This window comes from Macrobrachium rosenbergii, chromosome 51 (genome assembly GCF_040412425.1).
Source record: "Macrobrachium rosenbergii isolate ZJJX-2024 chromosome 51, ASM4041242v1, whole genome shotgun sequence".
NCBI classification, from domain to species: Eukaryota; Metazoa; Arthropoda; class Malacostraca; order Decapoda; family Palaemonidae; genus Macrobrachium; species Macrobrachium rosenbergii.
The window spans coordinates 38,302,383-38,326,441 of NC_089791.1; the positions used below are offsets into that span (position 1 = coordinate 38,302,383).

The following is a 24,059-nucleotide window of genomic DNA, read 5'->3' on the forward strand; positions in this document are numbered from 1 at the left end:
GTCGAGGTGACTTAGTTGATTTCGCCCCGGCTAGCATGGTTTTCTAGAATGCAAAGCCCGCTGAGGGTATAAGATTCAACACAAAGCATTACCTTACCAGACCTGTGAGTTGAGGTTAAAGCGTGCTTGCCGATCCTTGTTCTCCATGGTCGTAGAGTGGATGTAGAGGGGACTGAGCGAGGATATGGGCAGTATCAAGGAATCCTGTCTAGGACATTGTACGTCAGTGCTACTGCCTGCCCCCGTAAAATTAGTTTTATCCCCGTCACCATACTTTTAGTCTCCAGTGGTTAGTTTCAAAGGCAAAAAAATGTATCTTATGATGAAAGGCCCCAGTTTTATTTAAAAGTAGCCCTGGGAGTGAATTGGTATTGGGGTATGTACTGTCAGTTTCGAAAAGGCTTTGCTCAACAATTTAGTAGTACAGCACGGTTTTTTTTGGGGGGAGGGGGGGTTCTGAAGCTTAAATCTTAAAAAGCTGGGCTAACAGCTCGGGTATTGTATGCGAACTCAATGTTAGTTGTTGGGTGATTTTGTCCAGATTAGTTCAGGTGTAAAGTTGAATTGTATTGAAAGATTGGTTTTGTCCAAATAAAGTTCAGGTGAAAAGTTGCAATGTATTGAAAACTAGATATTCGCTTTAGGTCATATTAAGGGGCCTGAAGCTTCTAAAAAATCATGATCATCCTGAAGGGAAATAATAAGTAGCCTTACTCTAACATTATTAGTTCCTTAAATGTACATTTCGAATGAAAGTTACCACGTGGGTTTATATCTAAAACTAGTTAGGCTCCTCGTTAGCCTTCACGTGGTTTCTTTTATCTCGTGGAGGGGCCTTTTGACATTTGGTTTTAAACTATCTCTGAAAGCTAATGAACCAGTTCCAAATATGTTTTGGTGTCGCCAATATTATATAGAGGTAGATTTTTACTAGCAAGTTGTATATATTGCAAGAGTTGTATTGCAAGAGTTGTATTGCAAGAGTTGTATTGCAAGAGTTGTATTGCAAGAGTTGTATTGCAAGAGTTGTATTGCAAGAGTTGTATTGCAAGAGTTGTATTGCATCAAGTGAAGGGTAATAGATTGTCTTAAAGCAGTTTTGTGGCCAGGTCTTGATTACCACGTAGAAGTCTTTTCTGCATAAAGATTAAGGAGTGTGTTTTCCAACTTAGACTTGCTTAAACCTACGTAAAAAAAATTTTTAACTTTTGCGCATTCGTATGGTAAGTTTTGATGGTAATGTTAATGTCTCAACACTTACAAATTCTCGGTCCCCCAGAGTGTTCATCTTTCGGTATTCAAAGATCAACGTATGTAAAGTTTGCTACTTAAAACTTCATGCGTTTGTACCAAGTGGTAAGCGCTGGAAGTGTGATTTACCGTTAACCACTACCGATAATGTTGGTAATTGTATGGTGCTTGTCGGTGGAAGTTCATTATGAAATCTAGTCCACTCATTGAAATGAATGGAACTGTCAAAGTACCGTTGATTGACGTAATCCGATTGTACAGTGAATTATTTGTTATTTTTGGGCTTAAATTTATTTGGTGGCGGGGAAAGTGCTCTTGACAGCTTTCCACCACGAAATTGATTTCGCTCTCTAAGTTTGCTTTGGCTTTACCTTTATATTTTAATTGTACTTGATTCTAGATAAAAGTAGCTGTAGACGGGGAATGTTACTAAATCTGAGGTAGTGTAATGCCTATGATACCTACAGACACTCTCAGGGCTGAACTTAATCCTTATGGCTTCTTTGTTCTGCTCTCAATTTTTGAGATCCGCTTTCTCAAACATCTGAGGATCTTATATTGGCTAACCATTTGTTATGGATCTTATTTCCAAATTTAACAAAGGGTAGCTTTTATTTATTTTCAGTATTTGACCCTTCTATGGGCTTCTGGAAGCCTCGAACAATTTTATGCGATTTAGAAGTATCTTGAACTTGGTTCTTAAGAGATCAATGAGGTTGATAGTTCGTTAGAAATTAAACTAAGGCATTCAGATTAAACTCTAGTTTCTTGGATTTAGGCAGATTAGTTTTAGTAGGCTAAAGCTACTTGTAATTGCAAGGTAACAAGGTTAATTGTGATGCGCTTCAAATGTTAAGGTTAACATTTATTTAAAAAATTAGAGAATGAAATGTTCAAAAAAATTTTTCAATCAGGATTTTGTTTTTGTTCTTAGTACAAACCATCAACTTTAGAAATTTCTGAATTGTTCATTCATAGTCTGGTTCATTTTATCAAAAGATTTTGTTTTTGTTTTTACTACAAACCATCATCCTTAGAAAATTCTGAAATGTTCGAAATTTGGTTAAGTTTTTATCTTCGTTACCTGGAAGGAAGAGAGGTACATTGTTTCTGCAATATTTTAAAAATTCAACGTAGTGTTTGCCCCAGGGAAAATCTGGACGAACAGTCCAGTGTTTGGGTATTGTAACTCTTGAGCTTCCATACAGGAAGGAAGAAGTTGTAGATTCTGTCTTCCAGGTTAAAATTTTAGCGTAGTTCAATCTATTTAAATTAACGTGCCTTTGATGACAGTCAATTCTCAAGATTGCTGCCAACGAATGTTAGGTTAGGTCGATACCTCTGTCCAACTTGGTATTCGTGTATACAGTACTTCTGTATAGTTCTTTCTAACCAAACATTAAGCATAAGAATGGTTTCGAATTCTGAAACAGATGCGTTCATCTAATTCATGTAACGATAGTGTTCATGATTTAGTATTAAAGGGACTGTTTAATAGTTATCAAAATTCAAGCATAAGAATTAATTTAATCCTTTAAATTAGTGTGTGTCCTTAGTGATTTTAAGTTTTGTATCGACAGACTCTTATCGTAGGGTTCATAAAGCAAGATTAGATTGTTTTAACTGAACTCACTCGGAAGGTCATCTTACATCATGGTGTAAGAGTATGGTCTTCCGTTCTGGTAAGAGGGGCAAATATGTGCGTAGCCTTGAAATGCTGAGGTAGAAAGCATTTTAAAAGGCAAATGGGTTAGTTTGTCCTCAGCTAGAGAAATACCTATGCACTGTGGTGGCAGGGCAAGTATTGTTACACCAAGGGGCTAAACAAAGTGTCTACTTCCTAAGCACCATTATAACGTGGTAAGGTACTGCAGTAGTTTACCATGCACGTAAAATAACTAATAGCCGTTTGCAATGGTTAGTAAACTATGAACTTTATAATCCATACATATAATTTAAGATTTAAGTGTACATATAACCATCTGATTTAGTTACAGCTTTGGCAAAAGCCAATGTTAAGTTCTAGTGATACGTTATGGTGTTTGAGGCTTCTTCATTGGTTTTAATTTTTTCTTAATTGCAGGTGTTCTTGGGTACGGCAACGAAATTACACAAAATTCAGCTACTTGGGCTGTTTTGAGACAGGATATGGATGTTTGGGCCAGGATTTTGGATTTAGGATTTTTTCTACAAGGTAACTGTGGAACTTGTTATAGTAAATGCCACTTCATTCCTCAATGCTGAAATATATGAATGTTTTAGTGCAACACTTATTTTTTAAATAAGTTTTAGAGAGGTCTGTAGACATAGTTGTGTGGCAGTTCAGATCTGGATAGCATAACTAGAAATGAAAGAATACATGAAAGCCAATGAAGTTTTTCACGTTTACAGGGAATTGCAGGCAATTCCACGCTTTCAGAAGATTGCTGCTTTTGTCTACAAGGATTTAAATCTCATGAGAGCAACTGTAAAAAATTCTTCGTTAACTGCTAAAGACCACTGAAATGTTGCTGGTAAAGTAAGTAATTTGCAAGTAAATGTGCGGTGAACAAGGAAATATTTGGTACACAAGGAGACTGTCGTTTTGTATAAATATGGTATTTTAATTTTTTTGCAAGGGGTGGGTAACCTATACATGACCTTTGAATGCTGGGTAATTTACTTTCAGTTCGACACAGAATTTAAGGAATGCAAAGCCCTAATAGTTTTCGAGCCATTGGGGACACGTATAGATTAAATTATTTTGATAATTGAGCCTTTTTAACAGTTTTTATAAATACATTACGAAAAATTGCTTTGTCTCAAGGTATCAATCCTGCAAGTTACTGAAAGTTGGGCTGATTCTAATTGAAGCTTATAATACATTGTAATTGATATTTTCTTGGTCAGTGTGTAAATGGCAGTTGTAGTCATGGTATGAAAATTGCGTTAACTAAGGCCCAGAAGGAAAGTTTATTTTGGCAAGTGGCTACCAGAACACACTTTTGTAATAAAACTAAAAGTTTTGCTTAAATTGTACACTAATTTTCAGGTGATTTTAACCTGAAATACTGTAGTTCACGGATGTAATGGACGACAGAAGGCGGCACCTAAAGAATGATCTTTAGTTATCTTTAAAATAAACTAAAATTTCTTGACTGGTAAGTTTATTTTTCTAAATTTGAATTTGTTTTTGAGATATAAAATGTATTTAGTTATGAGTACCCAACACTATTTTGCTCCATACTAATTCTAGCGATGACGTAGGAATTGGTGTACGATTGTACTGAAAGTTCGCTAACGCTAATTTCCTATAATTCTGGTAACTTTGAGATTATTTTTAGTGAGTATTATTAAGCTAAGGTATTCCTGTGTGTATTTAAGTTATTCACTTAACCTACAGCAAGAAAATTATCATTTTCTGCAAAGCAGCAGATAAACTCTTAAGATCGATAATTTTGGGAAACAGAATATTGATCGAATTTGGAAGTTTTTTCTTAATGCATATATATACAGTATATCTAAGCTATCAATACTGCAACACCAGGCGTAAAAAGTAGCAAATGCATCATCATACAATTTTTATGGACTAGTGTTTTCAGTAAAAGTTGCTTTTTACAACAAGCAACTCCAGAAGCAATAAAACTTTGGCAGGCAATCTGTTTATGCTGAAAACACAGGCATGATTTTCATTAAAGCGTAATGTGGGGTTCGTCTACTGCATTAGGTAATCAAATTGCTTACTTGTCTTTACTTATTCTTTACTTTGATCATTAGTTGTCATGTATTTCATCAGGTATTTTAGGTAACAGAATTTTAAGCGAACAAATAGTTTATAGTAACTGCAGGCATTGTGAAGTTGGTCTATGAAAAACAAAACGTTTGCCTCGGGTATTTTTAAACTACTTACCGTGTAAGAATCGCAATTATTACCAAAATAGTGCCATGAAAAGTACCTAGTATTAACAAACGAGACAATGTAAGTGTTTAGTCTATATTGGAACAGGTTTTTAAAGATTTATACGCGTATTCTGGCAGCCAAATCTGGCGTGCACTGTCAGCAAGTATTATAGCTGTTTGATGTAGGGCTTATTTTTGTGTGCTCTTCCATGTCTTAGAGCCTTTAAGCGTAAATGTTTTAAGGTATAATATCTTCAATAGATCAATTTTGTCCTATATAATTCGCATGACTTTTTTCACTTTTTGTTCTTGTATTCAGGCAGATCAGTTTTTTAGTGGTTTTGTATAAAAAAATTTATTTTGTGAGTAACTTTTGTTTCCGTGAGTATTAAATACTTTTGCTTAATATTTGAAAGCTTGTTAAATGTCAGACCTTAAGATTTCAACCATGCCCTGACAACCTGTTTGCATATAGGTAAACGCCTAAAGACTAAACGCCTAAGGACATTAGCTTATTATTTCGGCTGTGGTTTGAGCGTACGTCAAGACAACTAAATTAATTGGGTAACAAATCTTACTCAGATAGGCATAACCCTTTTGTTATATTTGTCATATACTGAATCCGCGTATTGGGTTCATTCCGTTCGTACACCTCGCGTGGTCCACTGAACGTAGTCTGAAACTTTGCTTCTACCCCTGGCTGCACCCACTTTTTGTCATTTTGCTTTGCATCCATTCCCGCTTCCTCCTTCAGTCCTACTGTTCAGCTGTTCCAACTCTCTTCACTGTCTTGATCGCTGGATGGCTGAAAGTACCACAGTGCTTGGCTTCAGTTAATTTCTCATAAGGATATAAAATCAATATTGAATTGATTTTGTATTGGCTTTTTTCAAGAACGCTATAGTATAGGAATTTTGGGAGTACCGCACTGTATGATGTCATATAAAGATTTGTCATAAGATTTAGGGACTTAAATGGTGTTGCTTTGTAGGGAATGTTATTGTAATGAATGTTTGTGCCTGAGTTTTTGGTAACCTTGTTTTTCTTGCAGGGCTACTCTGATAGACCACTACACGGACAGACAGTCTTGTTCGTCACCTCGAAACACTGGAAGCAGCTTTGCTAAAATTGATTGTTTTAAGGGTTACTTTTTTTTTTTTTTTTTTTTTTTTTTTTTTTTTTTTTTTTTTTTTTTGAGAAAGTCCCGGCGGGAATTTGATTTGTTAATCTTAATACCATTAAAATGGTTATATCTCGGGTCTTCTCTTAGAATAACGTAGCTTTGAACTATGGTTTTATATTGAAAAATAAAGTAGTTAATCAGAATCCTTTCTCTTTGGTTAACCACAGCCTTGTCCCCGTTGAATTATAATTCAACGGGGACAAGGGAACACAGATGGTTCACTACTGGTTATTTATCAATAATTATTGATGATAAATAACCAGTAGTGAACCATCTGTGTTCCCTAGGGTGCTCATTGGTACCGGTTGTGAAAGGTTTTACGACAAAATTTCCTTCAACAATGTGCTTAAGCCACTAAGTGTCTTTGGCTATTATTAGTTTTTAACTTTAATGAAAAATTACGGTGGCTGGTCTTATTGCTTGGGCACTCTGGCCTTATTTTTTTTATGTAGTGCTGGAATTAAGGTATTTTACTCTTGATTCTGGCTCGGCGAGCAGTAAGAGGGTACTAACACCAGAAACTCAGTTCGGCTGAATAACTTAAGAGTTTTCATTGAATGCCTGGTACAGTGTTAGCTTTCGTCACACGACTTGTGATAAATGTGATTATTTATGACCTATTAATGCATTTAACTCCTATTTTACCCCAATTCTCAGGTCTGGACTTGGTGTTAAAGAATTTAACAATGGCCTTCAGTCAGTTTTAAATGGCTTAATATATGCCTTGGCACTAGACAGCATAACCTAAGTACAATGAAAATAGAGGCAAGCAGTTCACCAAAGAAACATAGGATCGAGCCAGTGGGCTTCTAGGTAAATCTAGTTAACAAAATAGTCCCTGAGTTCCACGTATGAAACATACCTAAACATCCCTAGCTGCAACCCTTTCCATTCACTTTACTATATCTATATTCCTCCTCTTTCTAATTTCTTTCTACCCCCTCTTGACAGTAGCTTCATTTCCAATGCTGAATGACCTTATAGGTCCCAGCACATGGCCTTTGGCTTAAGTTGTACGATGAAATTCCAGTTTAAATATTTTTTATATAATAATTAACTGAATTTCTTAACCACCATGTTTCTTTACAAACACTTGTTTCTTCTTTTCAACTTTTTCATGCTTTGAATAGCCATGTCACGAATATTTTTGTTTCTGCCAGAATGTTGATTTATATAGCAATTTCTTTTTTTTATTTAGCAATGCTTCCATTGTTTCTTGGACCAAATAAAGCAGTGCACTTTGCGGGATTGCCATGTCTTGTCTTTGCCAAGGCTCTCTTCAAAATTGCCAGGCAGCTTAATCATGCTGTTAATTTGATAAGGGCAGTGTACTGTCATGAGGGTAGTCTTGCTATATACTAATGCGTTTTACCTCTTAAATTTTTTCTTTAGTTGGTGCCATCCATACTTTAAGTGCTGTCAGATCCTCTGTATCCTCTGTAAAACCTTTGCCTTTTATGTCGTCCTTTTCTTGCTGTTGACTCGTGTCAAATACGTTCCATGTACCAGGTCGCCTTGATCCCCCACTATTCCCAGTGGCTTTCGAAGTGAGATGGTTAAATTTTCATTTTCCCCTTTCATATGATTATTTCCCTTGTCAGGTCATGTTCTTAGGTTTTACATATTTCAATTAAATGCTGTTATGGCGTTCACCAGCTGTTCCAACATTGTGGAATCTCTTACTACAGTATACTGTATATATCACTGAATTTAAGTGAAACTGCCCTTTTTATGCACCCCTCCCCACAACCGTTCCCTATAGTTCCTACTTGTGGTTCAAAATACTATGCAGTTTTCAGACTGAGCCATACCTAGAAGTTTTGACACTGGTTTAAAATGGTCAATTTTAAGTCGTGAATTAGTTAAAGTATTGTACAGGTTTACACATGTCACTACTAAAACCTTTACTTGACAAGACAGTGTTATCAGATATCTTTGCCAAATAAAGAACCATCCTATCTTATTACTAGTGCTAATTACACGGAACTTTTGGTGCCAGTTACATGGAACTTTTGTTAATTCGAAAAGAATTGCAGATAAAGTGTACCGCAGTCGAACCCCTTACCCGCGGTCGGTTTTTAAATGTACTAACAACTCCCTTGAAAATCTTTTTAAACTCTCTAATATTTTTAAACGTTTTAATATGGCTATTTTCTAAATCTCCCTTGCCAGATAGTCTGTTTTATATTAAACCCTTGTAATTTTTAGCCTATTTTTGTTACAACAAAGAAGACTACCCTACCACGTGAGTTCCTAACATTTTCTATGCTTATGCATATAGCAAACATTTGAACGGTAGGTGCGGAGTGTTTCTCGATGTCGTAACACAATCACGCGTCTTAAATTCCTGTCAGTTTGATGTAAATATATTACACTTATGCATATGCAATTTGAGAGTTTTTGACATTTCTGACGCACCACAGAAATGACTCCTTTATTATGAAATTCAAAACTATAATTTTTCATGAATAGTGCTAATGATTATATGTCAATCCTTTCCGCTTATCAGTTATATAAATGTCAATGCTTTCAATTATAAGCTGAAAGTGTCACGGTGCTGTGAGGATCTTTCATATAAGTTGGATATAATCTAAATTGAATGCTCAAGTGTTAAAATTGAAGCTCTAAGTTAACTGTATCATCGTGTGTAAAGGCATTAGTAACTTACAATTTTATATATAAATATAATAATCCGCGAGATAGATTAAGACAAGGGGAAATGGTTGTTTTTAACCTAGTCTTCAAAAGTAAATTACGCTACTCGACCGCACTGCGAATACCAGTATTCAGTTTGCAGCATCTCTTCGGCCCCTAGCGGCTTCCATTTCAGGTATTTTATTTTAGCTCCATTCTAGCTTGCTTTCTTCTGTCTTGCGGTCCAGCCCGCTTTAAATTTAAAGTCTTATTGCAGCTGTGGAGTTTTCTGCTTTTCCACCTATAGGCTATATGCTCTTACTTGATCGTCTCTATTTTCTGGATCTCTCTTGCTGTCAAACTACTCCAACACCCCCTTTTCACTCCTAGTGCTGAATGACCGAAGTGCCCAGTGCTTGGCTTGACAATTCTGAATTTCATAGAATAAAACTTAGTCGCCCACCTATCCTTCCTTTCTTTTATCCACAGGGACCTAACTCACGAGACTTGAGATACAGGTAAATCATTCGATCTAAGGTATATTCATAAAAAAGCATTAACTTTACAAATTAGACAAAGCACTTATTGGACAAGTATATTTTAAACATTACTTTTTCTCAAAGTGCAGCGTGAATGATCTTAGGGTCCCATTGCTTGGGCCTTGACCCAAACATGAATTCCGTGCATTCATCCATCGGACTAGTACGTATAACCTCGACTTATGCTTAAGGGACACACTTAAGACGACAATGTAAAGTTATACACACACACACACACACACACACACACACACACACACACACACACACACACACACACAGCACTACGACAAAAGGTGACTCTGATCGCTTTATGCTGATGGTTCCATATAAAAGATAGGTGTAGAATTTGATGGCCCCATAGGCGGTAGCGCCGTCAGCGCGCCTCATGCGGTGCACTGTAGGCAGTATTTCAGGTTCTTTGCAGCGTCCCTTCGGCCCCTAGGTGCAACCCCTTTCATATCTTTTATACTGTACGTCCGATCATAATCTCTAACATCTAGCTTTCCACCCGCTCTTAATTTAATTCAGTGAAACTGCGAGGTTTTCCTCCTTTTACAAATTTACACCTTTCGAACGCTTTTACTATTTCCGTTTTAGCGCTAAATGACCTCATAGGTCCCAGCGCTTGGCCTTTGGACTAAATTCTATATATGCAAACATTTCTTAAATTAGAACAAACACTTCTGGCCCAGCCACAAATTTAACTTTGATCTGATTAAACTGTTGAAATATGAATATATTGTCATGTTAAATGTAACGTTCAATGAGTACTTTTAATGTTTACTTGGGTATTTTACTTACGGGTTGTTGTATGAATAACGGTACTCGGTTAACTTTAGTTTCTAATTTACCAAATCTCATTCTGGCGTTACTGCCTCAAATTGAATTTATTCTTAAATATTTTAATTATACAGAGATTCCTTAAGGTGTCGCGTCATTTAATATACTGAATATTGGCAGTAGTACTTTCAAGTTTTAAAGTTGCTATAAATAAGAATACCATGTATTTATTGCCTGCAGTCGGTTCTTTATTTACAGAGCTTATCTATTGCATCGTTACCAGCTAGTGTTTGGTTACATTGTCCTGTGTAGCCTCGGGTCATGCTTCCCTTTACCTGTAGTTTTAATTCATGCGTGTGATGCTTATATTTTAGTAATGCTCTCGGCTTACTTCATACTTTGAAGATAACTTCTGTCAACTTCTGTCACTTCGTTTTCTCCAACTAAAAACTTTTCTTCTGTGAGTTAGCGCATTATTGTTTCCGAATGGCATACCTTGAAATTATTCGTTGGCATTTTTTTTTTTTAAATTGTCAAGATGCTTTCCAACTCTCTCCATTTAATTTTCGTATATTCGTATATTTCACCTTACAGCTTACCCCTTTTTCAACTAAAGGCTCTTCCCTTGTGTGTCTCGTACCTTCTAAAGTCTGTGAACCTTTTTATTTGTCATCTTTATGCTATTCAATCTGGTCAACTATACTATTTGCTAGGTAAGCTTGGTTAACTCTCTCTCTCTCTCTCTCTCTCTCTCTCTCTCTCTCTCTCTCTCTCGTCTGTGTGTGTATTATTCTAGGTATCTTGATTTTCTTCAGTTCCTGGTATAAGCTCATTCTAACTACTTGAAATGTGAATTAGTCAGGCTAAGTTGTAAGTGGTTTTTACTGATGTTTTCATGGCGCTTTTCATGAATTTTGCCATTGCAGGTATGGTTTTTGGATTTCACATACTAGGGACATTTACATTTGTGATTTTCATTAGCTTTTGCACCATTACATATGAAACCTGTCAGTATTTTATTTACTATATATATACAGTATATAATGTCACATTCTTGTCCCCTCATTGTTGGGAGTTTTTTTTTTTTCTAAACGCTTTCAATTCTTTCGCCTGGGTTTTCAGACCTATGCTGTACCTTGAGGGTTTGACTCTGTGTTTTTGAATACCACTAGATTTAGGGAGTAGCAGGGGACAGAATTTCCAGACTAGCTTTGGTTAAATCCCTCTGTAAAATAGGTTTGACAGTAAAATAGTAACAGGTTCTCCTTTCGATTACAAATTTCTCAGAGCCTTTCTTAGTTTAATTGTAATGTACCAGTTCAATCACGTGGAATTGCTTTTTTAATTGATTGCAGGTAAATGATTTGCTAAAGCAGGAGATACTTCCCCACGATCAGTCATGAATAGTTTTCAGTGTATTGGAAATACCTCTCTAACTTTAATCCTGTCAGCGTTATTTGGCTTTTAGTTTTTCTTTGTCTCCCGTTCTCAATAGTTGGTCCTCCAACTCTTATTAAATACTGCTATACATTTATTTTCTTTATTATACTAAAGGGTCTCGTTAACGGGAATTCTGTCCTTTTTTTTAAGCCCTCGAGCGATAAAGTTACCTATAAGCCCAATATCAGTAACTTTTTCCCGTACGTACTTTCCATATGTAATATTCCTGCTGCTGCAGACTTGAGATAGATGAGGAAGCTGACAGAGAAGCTCATTCGTATACTGTCTTCAAATATAGCTACCCCTTTTTGTGCATAGTATGTTTGAAAAGCTATTTTTGTGCATAGCATTTTTTAAAAGTATGACAAACTGGATAGCTAAGTTGATGGAATATGGCCACCCTTCCGTTAAGTCATGTCTTCGTTTCCAAGATGTCACATAGTGTTCCACGAACTAATGTGGCTTGTGGTACTTGTATTTTCGAACTCAAGAAATTCCCGAACAGTACAAGGATGCAAGAAAAAAATATTAATGGACATTTTGGAATTACGACATACATAACTTTCATTTGATATTTAGCGAAAACCCTCCAAGGAAGTTTTTAAATTTTTTTGAAGTCAAACGTAGTTTTAGTTATTAGTTTATAACTAGTTATTTGTAAGAACTAACCCATTGAGCTCGTTGCGAGTTTTCGAAGTTTTCATGGAGACCTTGCATATTTTAGTGCCACAAAGCATAACTTTGAAATGCCCTTCTGCGGTGCTGTGTTATCAAGCATTACTGCAATTTTCTTTTATTCCGTAATGTTTTAACCATTATGAACCCCTTGTTTTCGCTCTGTGCTGCGTGTAACTTCACCCGACCCCCGCCTTCATTTACCCTAACTTTTCAAATCCCCAGGACCTCCAACACAAAGTCCCCTCTCCCCTTCTCTCTTTCCCTGTTTTTGGTTTTAATATTTTTATACGAACACTTTTCGGTAAAGGTACTGTGATCAGTAAATTGTGTTTTTTCCAAGGTTTAATTGTGACAGTCATTTTGCCCTGTAAGGGTGAAACTTGGCCAATATTTTTATTTTTTATCATAAATTGATCCTGAATGCGTGTTGCTTAGCTATTTAGCCCTGAAAATGTTGTTTGGTTGTTATGCAAGCAGGTCGATACAGGCTTAAGGTTTTTGCTAACAACAGTAATTTTGCAGTCACTTTCAGCAGTGATAGGTAGAAATGAACTGTGGTGGCACGGAGTAGTTTAGGTCACTGGCTCTTTGTTGTCAACCCAAACGAAAATTTACTAGCGAATTCGAAGCCAGAGTTTTTCTTTTAAACTGAATTTATCCAGAGTTAAAATACAGCTGTGAAGGACTTTTAAAGATTAGGTGTAATTATCAGAAAAATATCTGACGTTCAGGAAAAATGACGTAAATAGTGCTTTTTTTAGCATAAAGGTTCAAGGATGGGCGTTAGTTTCCGGCTAGGGAAGAGAGCGGATGGTTAAAGTTACTGAGAGGGAGTGTTAGGCGAAGTAGGTAGTTTAATTCATTAAAAAATTTCAGCGATGTCTAAAAATTGTTTATTTTTAGGGCAACTCCCCTTTCTTTAATTATTCCATCGAGTTAGAAATAAGACACTAAACGTATAGCATGCAAATAAGTATTCACTGCATTACTACGCTTATTTCATTTCAACACTTTTGCAGTCCTAAAATTAAGTGGTATTCCTGCATTCAACACTTTTGCAGTCCTAAAATTAAGTGGTATTCCTGCAATAAGTGCGTATATAAAGTGCAGTACATAAGTATAACAATGAAAAAACAAAGTCGGTATATGGTTAATTAATAAATTCAGTATATGGTTAATTAATAAATTCAGTATATGGTTAATTAATAAATTCAGTATTAATTAATTCAGTCTTTTACAACCAAACTACATTGACTGAAGAAAACTTCTTCCATTGGTATTGTTCAATATGTAAAATGGAAAAGCACTAGGAGAATCTGCAGCGTCACACCCACCTCGACGTAGTCGTGCGTCTTAATGTATGATCACACCATTTGCCTATGGACAACGTTATCGAAAGATAAATTAGTTTTGGAAATTACTAATTTTGGTTGCGCTTTGTTGTTTTTGCTGCCAAATTTATTACTTAAAACTTTCTGGTTTGTCTTAACCGCCTTCTCCTGGAGAAATGAATTTGGGAATAGGGAATACAGTTTGCTAACAAGTGCATCTACATGTAATTTCTTTGCAGTTTTACCTAGATAGTTAATAAATTGAAAGCATTTTTTGTTGCTTTTCTGGGTATTGTAATTAATGGGCATCTGAGCATTCCACGCTTTCATCATCCCGTGAGAATCTAAGTAATGTGAAATGTAATAATTTTATTGTATTGATGGGCTGGTTTCGTTTCAGGTAATGTGGTGGGATTCTACACAGTAGATGCACAGCAGTTGGCCTACACAGGAATTTAACATTTATCAGCGGTGTAGCAACACTGGAAGTCTTAACGACGACTTCCGGCTGTGGGTTTGAATGCGACAATTTCGGAAATTAACATTATCAGCGGTGTAGCAACACTGGAAGTCTTAACGACGACTTCCGGCTGTGGGTTTGAATGCGACAATTTCGGAAATTAAGAAAGTTCGAGATATTTGTTTGACGTCCTCCGCATAGAGTGAAAATTTCATGCACTGCAGCACTTTGAGGAAGATGAAAGATGGCCGTGCTGCGGATACTGAGGAAGACGAAAGATGGCCGTGCTGCGGATACCGGGAAGTGTTTTCATCTTTATGGCATTCCAGTGGCACCGAAGATTTCGTTCCACGTAGATAGTTTAGCTAATCCAGAAACATGATACAATTGTCGACTGAAAATAGGGCTAAATCACAAAGCAGTCACTAATAATGTATACAAGGATTCCTTTAAGTGTTTCGTCATGGGTGATTTGAACTGGGTAAGAGAAATTCTACACGTCGCTAATTTAGGCAAAATTCCCTTTGTACGAAGAGTAACAAATTTTGTTACATATGGTTTTCAAGAGAGGGAAGCAAGCGAGGAAGTTATAGAGAAATTACAGACGTAGGACGCACGGTTGTGCGACTTTCAGGTAAGTTGTAAATAATAGTATATTGTACGGATATAAATGTAATTTATTGACATTTACAGTGTAGAATGACCAATTTTTCGATAGGTCTATGGCTGCTCCTTTCTCTTTCAGATTTATCGTCCAAAGAAAAACGAGGAGATACTGGTAGAATACATAAAAACTTCGTCTACATTCCAAGGTCCTGCAGGAGTATCGTTCACACTATCTCTTTCAGATTTATCGTCCAAAGAAAAACGAGGAGATACTGGTAGAATACATAAAAACTTCGTCTACATTCCAAGGTCCTGCAGGAGTATCGTTCACTAAAGCAAGACGACCTTTAAGGAGAAAGGAGGAAATATACTCTAATCAGGCTGCTTCTGGCAGTATGATCCACACTAATTTTAACTGCCTCGGATTGTCAGGAAAGAAATTACTCGTTCCTTCCACGTGCTAAAGGTTTGCTCGACAAACATTCTGCGGCCCTTGGACGACGATGGTAATTGCTTCTTCACTTCATCATAGATGCATGAGCCAAATACGACGGCAGATATGTCATCTTAAGGATAAATGACTGTATCTTGCTTCATAAATCATCTCATCCTACACGATATCACTTGAGAAAAACAAGTTGTCTGTGGATTGATTATGTGGTAGTATACCGCCTGGTCTTGCTGTACGAGATTGACGATCTTGAAACTTATCTGCAGGTGGAGACAAGTACTCCAAATCCACTTCAGCTGAGACCATCGAATTCATTATTTCGTTGGTCAATCATCGCGGAACCTGTGAAAAGAAACACGAATCTCTGCTAACCTTAATTCCCAATAAAAATAGTCATGACAGATTTATTTATTGCTTCCTGTATAATATGGAAATGCTCCTAACTTTTCGAAATACAAAATGCTTAAATTAATTAAAGGCCCCATTAACGGAAGATAACGAGAACTGGAACGAACAAAATGCTTAAATTAATTAAAGGCCCCATTAACGGAAGATAACGAGAACTGGAACGAACCACACTTTCTCTATCATTTAGCCAAAGAAGTCTGGTATCAAAAAAAAAAAAAAAAAAATTTAATGATCAGTAAACTGCTATCATTAAATAACATTTTGTACCGAAAGCTATATACTTTTTATAGGCGCGTTTGCCCTCCAGGGTGCCACCATTTTTACTTTTTGGAATCCAAAAAGAAATAAAAAAAACCAACATACCTTATGTATTGTATAAATTCAGTCACGCCTGAACAACCATTGTCTGTTGCGTTTGTTTAACATAAGTCCCATTTCCAACATCTGCAAAACAGTACACGATTGCATGTTTTAACAATTCATATCAAGATGCCTGCCTGTTACCCACAACGTAGGCAACTTAATCATCCCGATCAAAAAACTTAAGCCAACACTCAGAATTTAACGCGTTTCCATGATAATATGCAGCAATGGCGATGTAGAGGAAAATAGCCTATGGCTAAGAAGCTGCAAGATGAAAAATTTTTTTTTCATCTTAATAGTGAAACCATTACTTTCTCGTCCCCTTTTACTTTGTATACTCGCTTGAATGTGAGAAGCTTTAATATAGGCTTCATGAGTAATAAATATTGGCACTTTGTAAAACAGTTTCTAGTTAACAGAGAGGGACATCACACTCCAGTCAAAAGTCCGTGGTTATGGGTGAACCTCAGAAATATTGTAATCATCATTATTAGTATTCAAAGGGCACAGAAAGAAAGGAACTAGTCGGAATTTTTTTTTATCGCACAAAATGCTATAGTATCAAACGAAAGAGAAGGGCAGATACTTTTACTGTCGGAAAATACTTGGAAAATTCACTAGTTTCATCCTATCCATGAAAAGAAAAAATCTACTGTCGGAAAATACTTGGAAAATTCACTAGTTTCATCCTATCCATGGAAAAAAAAAATCTAAAAAGTATCTGATCAGACTAAATTTTTCACCAAACCGAAGAAAAGAAAAAATCTAAAAAGTATCTGATCAGACTAAATTTTTCACTAAACCGAGCTTCCTCAAAACAGTCACCAAACCAGGCTTCCTCAAAATGGCCAAGTATATTCAGAGAGTATCACTTCCAAAACGTTTTAACACACTAAGGCGTTCATTAAGACCAAGGTTGTGCAGCCCAGGTTATAAGAATTCGGAAAGAAAAGGAAAATGGTAAGAATGGACTTCCAATGTGTCTGAAATCTGTGCATCAATTGTACAACTCGGAACATTAAAATATACCACCTATAATGAGAGCGCACATTCTGAATTCCTGCTAAGACAGACTAGAATCCTCGTCTCAAGAATAAGACCAAGACTTCTAAGATGAGAATCTCAATAAGATCAAGTCTATTAATATGTGACTGTTCTAAATTTCAAACTTGTCGGCTGGGAATAAATGATTTTATATGGTTTTAATCCCTGAAATGGATTAGACCAACATCATGCTTTCAAAATTGCCCTTTAGACATTTAGGAAAGGGCTGACAGACTTAGTTGACACTTCACTTCAAAATCCTGCGATACCCGACTTCAAGATGTCTAATACAGTTTCAAAGGATACCTCCGACATGGGAATCAATACTAGTCTGAATTAAACCGACCAAGCCACAAAAGTCGGGAGACGAAGATACACTATACTGTACTGAGAGCTGAAAAACACAAACATTCCAGGAATAGCATATTTGGACAAACACAGCCGCTTTTCACCGTGTAGCTAATAAAAAACACTGACTACTCGAAAGCATAAAGAAAGACACACTGAAACTATTTAAAGGCTGTAATAATCTATTTTAAAAAAGCCACCAGCATTTCTGCAACAAAAGTAGGACCGAACTTCCAGGAATTACATCAAAGATGATAAATGTTATGCCACATTCAAGAAAAGCCAACCTCTGAGCAATTCACTATGCAATGTTAAAACATCCAAGAAGGTGGGTAACTTGAGAACTTTCAGTGCCATAGAAATGATTGTAGAGGGCCACCCAAAATGGCAGTGTTCTACTAGCATACCCACGCTCACAAAACCGAGAACTGCCCCAAGGGCTTGGAAAATCGACTTAGTTTCTACTGATTTACGGGCTGAAAAAAGTACAGCTACTGACAGCTGTGTAACTGAAGATATGAATGGTGTTATTTATGATAACTATCAAAACCAATATTAGCAATGTTAGAAAATTTATCAGAGCGTACAATTAGCTTCTGGCCATTACTCTTAAAGTTGAAAAGCGGCCAGAATGCACACAAGTACTACTTGCTGCACATTTACCATGTGTCATGTACTGAAGAAAATATAACTGCCCCATGCGATGGACACATGCGATACCTTCTAAGTTATTTTACGTATACCCAGTAATCAAATAAAAAAATTCACAATGCAATAAATAACAGTTAACATAAATAACAGTTAACATAACTGACAGTTAACGTGTATGTACCTTGTGCTGTTTCTCAATTTGGACAAGCTAATACGTACACATTATAGCCACCGCCATTGATATTCTCACCAGTATTAATATTTAACTTCGGATACTTCATTCTATACTCGATTACTATATCAGCTTAGTCAGAATATTTAGATATTTGAAGTTTTTGATTAAAGCTTACTCATGGCTTTAAGCAGAAAAGAAAGAGAGAGAGAGAGAGAGAGAGAGAGAGAGAGAGAGAGAGAGAGAGAGAGAGAGAGAGAGAGAGAGAGAGAGTTCATTGTGTCAGTTAAGAAGCAAGCTTTAACAAGTGAAAAAGATTCCAAAAGTGCGACAATGGTAATAAGAACAAAAGTGCAGTTTAATGGAAACGAAATGAAAACCGTGATAAAGGGCACGAGAGAGCGTTAAAAAGAAAATTACAAGAAATCAGCAAGACATAAAATAATACGAAAGACACAAGTAAAACGGTAAAACATGAAAACCAAAAAAACAGAAATTTAGACAAAATAAAAACCGAGTTAAAAGGTACGAGAAAGTGTTAAGGACAAAATCGCAAAAAACCAAGATGAATAATACGAAAGGCGCAAGTAAAATGGTAAAACGTGAAAAATAAAAAAAAAGGGAAAAAACCACTTACAAAAGACGAACCAGAGAGCAAAATGAACAATGGAACAGCAAAAATCTTACGTCAAAGAATGAGAAAACCAGACAGAACCAGTAAGGGAACGTGAGTATAGTAACTGTGAAAGTGCCTGCAACAAAATTTGCATGACAGAACAAAAACAGAGGAATAGCATATTCCATAACAGGAAATTGTCATTAGGAAATAGCACAGTCCATAACAGTAAATTATCGTAGAGTGTAAAAAGAATGGCAAGAAACCACTACCTTTAATACTTGGAAAATATCGATAAATAAAAAAAGGAATAATAGTCAAAAGATGAAGATGTATTTAATATCAAATAGTCAATGAACCAAAGTGAAAATACACAACTAATAAAAATCCAACTACGGCTAAAAACAAACCTTCACAAACAAAACAGCACAACCGGCTGAACTAACAATGAAAAACCGAGCAATGGATACTGCAACTTTTATTTTTCTACGTGTATCGCAGTAGATGAAAACCTCACATGCCGTGGCTATGAGAATATACCGATTCATAAACTGTATTTTATCACACATTGTGTCTTAAAATTGGGAGAAAAATAATGAAAGGTTGGCCATATAAAGTGCATGCCCAAATTGCCAGTCCTGTAGTCGTATAACTATTTGAAACCACTGATTTATTAATCAATTTCAAAAGGTTTAATTTATGCAACTATTCACTGAACACCTACCGTAAATTGCCTGAACGACCAAAATCAATCACGCACGAGAGCAAGCATCTGTTTTTACTTTTTAATCGAACCAAAGTGAAGACGAAAAATATTAAACGTGTTTCCAAACATTTGGTATTAAAATACCAGGGGCTGAAGCCTGCTGTCTTCCATAATCTTATGAACTCCAAAGGCCCATAAAAATTTACAAGACGCTACAGAAAGTGGCCCATGAAAACCCATTATTTCCAAGAAAACGGTTAGAACTCGCAGGAATTCTAGAAAATTTTAACATTTACAGACTTTTTGACAAATGCCAACTTTTAAAACCGTTATTCAAATAATGCCACCACCATGCAACACAGTTATGATCCTCCATTAGTAACTTGCACTTTTGACACCAACAATTTGACCAACCCACTTGCTACAATGAAAATTTGACCAACCCACTTGCTACAATGAAAATTTGACCAACCCACTTGCTACAATGAAAATTTGACCAACCCACTTGCTACAACGAAAATTTGACCAACCCACTTGCTACAACGAAAATTTGACCAACCCACTTGCTACAACGAAAATTTGACCAACCCACTTGCTACAACGAAAATTTGACCAAACCACTTGCTACAACGAAAATTTGACCAACCCACTTGCTACAACGAAATTTGACCAACCCACTTGCTACAACGAAAATTTGACCAACCCGCGCTACAACGAAATTTGACCAACCCGCTTGCTACAACGAAAATTTGACCAACCCACTTGCACAACGAAAATTTGACCAGCCACTTGCTACAACGAAAATTTGACCAACCCTTGCTACAACGAAAATTTGACCAACCCGCTGCTACAATGATGAAAATGACCAACCCACTTGCTACAATGAAAATCTGACCAACCCACTTGCTACAATGAAAATCTGACCAACCCACTTGCTACAATGAAAATTTGACCAACCCACTTGCTACAATGAACAATGGCTTGCACAGCTAGGAGTTCGGTAATAAGTCAACATATATACCACGACCACTTATAAAAGGAAACTGAAGGAGACAATCGGTCAATGGGTTTTCTAGCCTAAAGAGGTTTCCCTAGAGTGGTCCCGAAACTTTAAAAAAAATATTTACAGAGTTCTTGGCATCGAGTAAAAATTTGATCTACGGAGCATACTGAAATCGTCTTACCAAAAACTTATTCCTCTAAGCCTCGATAAGACAGACCTAGAACCTAATTAAATTCCTGAGAGAGAGAGAGAGAGAGAGAGAGAGAGAGAGAGAGAGAGAGAGAGAGAGAGAGAGAGAGAGAGAGAGAGAGAGATCATTTCTTAACCTTAAAACTTGAGGAGTGGCAGGAACGTTCCAAGCTGCCACTAGACCTTTTGCGTAAGCACATGTAAAAAACAATCACTGAAAATTAAATCCCTTTAATTTAATGTTCTGCACATGCCTATTAACTAGATACAAACTTTCCTAAACCAAAATCCCTCTCGGACAATTGCCGATATTTATACGGTTATTGCAAATAAACTGAAGTACCTGAGCTCCAGAGTCTAATATCTCAAACTTTTTTAATAAAGCTAAAAAACTTATCCTTAATTTTCGCAAAAAATCTACAATCTCGGATTATGATGTTCTCAACCTATAACTGGAAAACTGTTCTACCACTGCCCCAAATGACTCCTAAAAGATAGTTTTAAAATAATGGCGCAAAATTTCATGGAACAACAGTTTGCATGAGCTAGCGGTACGGAGGTTTTACGGTTAAACTAAATTTCAGATTCACCAATGAACCAGTTACCCTTAATGTAACTAGACACTGTACTTTATAAACATCATTATCTAGGTGGTGATGGTATCCAAAATCAATGCAAGTGACTAGCGAGGTATGTATAAATTTATCTCCAAAATCAATCATCAGGGGTAAAATTTGGCGACGTCAAGTCTGAATCCTAATTACGAAAAAAATCTATGCAAGTCTGAATCTCGATTACGAGAGAAATCTATGCAAGTCTGAATCAGAAATCTATGCATGTCTGAATCAGAAATCTATACAAGTCTGAATCCTGATTACGAGAGAAATCTATGGTTGCAAATTAAATATACTTGAAATGTTCATTCAAACCTTACTCGACCAGTTCAAAATAATGGAATTTTCTGAAATCAAGCTCAATACTGTTCCTAATCACGTTTACTCAAAGTGAACAATTGAGAGAGAGAGAGAGAGAGAGAGAGAGAGAGAGAGAGAGAGAGAGAGAGAGAGAGAGAGAGAGAGAGAGTTCGAAAATAAAAAAAAAATTCAGAACAAGGGGTTTCATGAGATGGATATCATTAAAGTCAGCAAGGAAAATGTAGGTAATGATACAGGAACTGAACATGAGAAACCCATTTCGTGTGTACCACACTGACGTCAAGCTCGTTATTTTAAAATCCATAAAAATGGCTGACATGGCAGAAAACATACCTACAGACGTCAGTCGAGAGGCACGGTGGATTACAACGCACAGTTAAAACACGCCTGTCGGAATGTTGCTGGAAGAAATATTTATGCAGAGGCATCGTCAGTTCGGGCGAGAATCTTCAGTCTTGAGAATAATTCAGTTTTCTGTTACACTACACACAACCTGTAAAAAAAGTAAAGCAGTTACTCAAAATTTCACCCTTAAAAACCTGCAACTCGGTAAATTGAAGACACGTTCCAACGGGGTCCACTTATTCTATTCAGATTTGGTTAAAAAAAATCCGTTAAAATGTATAAGAGCAAGATAACGTGCTACCATTCTTTTTTTCAAAGGTACATCGTACACACAAATTGTAGAATCGAAGATGTTACAAAACAAACCTTCCCAGAGCGCCTGGGGAGAGGGAGGGAGGGAGGAGAATGAGGAGGGAGGGGAGAAGGGAGGGGGAGAGAGGGGAGGGGGAGAGGGGAGGGAGGGAGAAGAGAGAAAGATTAAGTTTTAGCATACAGTTCTCTCTCGACAACCAAGGTTCCTTGGTTATTCAACTTAAAAATTACCATGTATCTTTGTAACATCCATTTCAAAAAAGAATATTTTCCATTACTTTAACTTAGCTAAACCGTTGTTCCTCTGGCTGACACCCCACGACTGTTTCTTTTATATTCAGATATCTCTATCATCGTTAATAGCCGAACTTCAGGGCAGAACTTTATCAATATCTGAATGTCGAAGTTCGTCAACAGAGCCCAGAATGAAAAACATTAACGTCAAGAGATACACGGTCATGTTCGACTTTTTTTTTATTCTGAACTATGCTATAGTTTCCCCAGAACAGTTACTGACAGTACAACTCAATGGGTCAATCAATTGCTTTGTTCTATAATCAACTTTCGCTTTACAAGAAGTTTAAACGTACCTTGCATAAATTTACAGTTGGTTGAACTTGTGTATTATCTCCGGACATGCATATAACTCCTGTAAGATGACAGTATATTACATATCCCTGTAGTTAAAAGCCTTTATCACATAATGAAATCAGTATTTAGATCCATTCAACATATACTCATTGACTTTAATGGCATTCAAGTGAGGGGGAAACGAAAACCTCGATACCTACCAGATTAGATTATCACCCAAGCATTTAAACACTCACTTGCCCGGCATTTTGTAAAACCACGAAACAATTCCAGTTCACAGTGGTCACTGAATTTCTTTCGGGTCCTCCAACAGAATCGCTCCCCAGCGTTAAATTTCAACAACAAAACAACACTACCATTTCACTAGTAGTTACTGTCGTTCCAACTGCAACCTTGATCTAAAGTGTTTCTGCAAAAAAACAAAATGATTTCCGATTTAATGTTAAACTGTGTAAAACTTGAAATGTACATACAAAATAAAAAATGACAAAAAATGTAATTTACATTTTTCCTACATTTGCAAACTGCAGCCTTCTGTGTAAGAATATTCCTCAGCTCGAGCTGGAGCGATTGTTGAAATCTGATAAGGTAGCTAAATGGAGGAAGAAGTTGAGTGGGGAGAACCGCCCCTCCACTCACCGGCCGTAATCAGGCATTTTTTCCTTCAGCATCAAAGACTGCGCGGGATGTTTGAAGTACCATTATGATAAAAGGCTCTGATTTGTATACCTTGACAAAATACAAATTTCAAAAATTATCATTTGTTCATACGGGAATACAAACATCACCTATTACCAAGAATCGCTCCTCACAAGGGAGAAAAGTGTCTAAACTGAGTGGTTATTTGGATTTCCATCTGGAAATGCCATGCTTCTGATCACGATCGTAAGCGGGGGACCAATGGCTCCTCTAAAAACCTGATATAGGGTTGAAAGATTGACAGGGTCCTGAGTCACAGGGAGATGTGTTTGAATTTGAATTGTTTCTAAGAAAATTTACCTATATCGTTATCTGCCAAATGTCAGAGAGCTAGTGCATAATCCCAACCTATATCAGGAAGGGAGCTGTAGGCTCAGCCAGCCTACATTTTAATAGGAAAACTGTGAAACAAAGCCTTTCAGGTTATCTTGTTTGCTCTTCA

At 36.6% G+C, this 24,059-nt stretch overlaps 2 long non-coding RNA genes across 11 annotated transcripts in view; one reads left to right on the plus strand and one right to left on the minus strand.

Annotated features, from left to right (window-relative positions):
- Positions 1–15,739, plus strand: part of LOC136833327 (uncharacterized) — a 326,360-nt gene extending 310,621 nt beyond the window's left edge. For 6 of the 7 annotated variants that reach the window (XR_010851431.1, XR_010851430.1, XR_010851433.1 and 3 more), the window contains 5 exons: positions 3,335–3,445; positions 3,643–3,769; positions 4,283–4,391; positions 14,119–14,812; positions 14,924–15,739. This is a non-coding gene — a long non-coding RNA (uncharacterized lncRNA). Of the gene's footprint in view, positions 1–3,334; positions 3,446–3,642; positions 3,770–4,282; positions 4,392–6,970; positions 7,127–14,118; positions 14,813–14,923 lie in introns of all 7 variants that reach the window. The other variant, XR_010851429.1, reaches the window with a different exon arrangement.
- The window catches only part of LOC136833328 (uncharacterized), a 157,661-nt gene continuing 149,041 nt past the window's right edge, over positions 15,440–24,059 (minus strand). For 2 of the 4 annotated variants that reach the window (XR_010851438.1, XR_010851436.1), the window contains 5 exons: positions 23,119–23,327; positions 22,918–22,976; positions 22,004–22,163; positions 16,007–16,087; positions 15,441–15,577 (listed from right to left, as the gene is read on the minus strand). This is a non-coding gene — a long non-coding RNA (uncharacterized lncRNA). Of the gene's footprint in view, positions 15,578–16,006; positions 16,088–22,003; positions 22,164–22,917; positions 22,977–23,118; positions 23,328–24,059 lie in introns of all 4 variants that reach the window. The other 2 variants (XR_010851437.1, XR_010851435.1) reach the window with 1 other exon arrangement.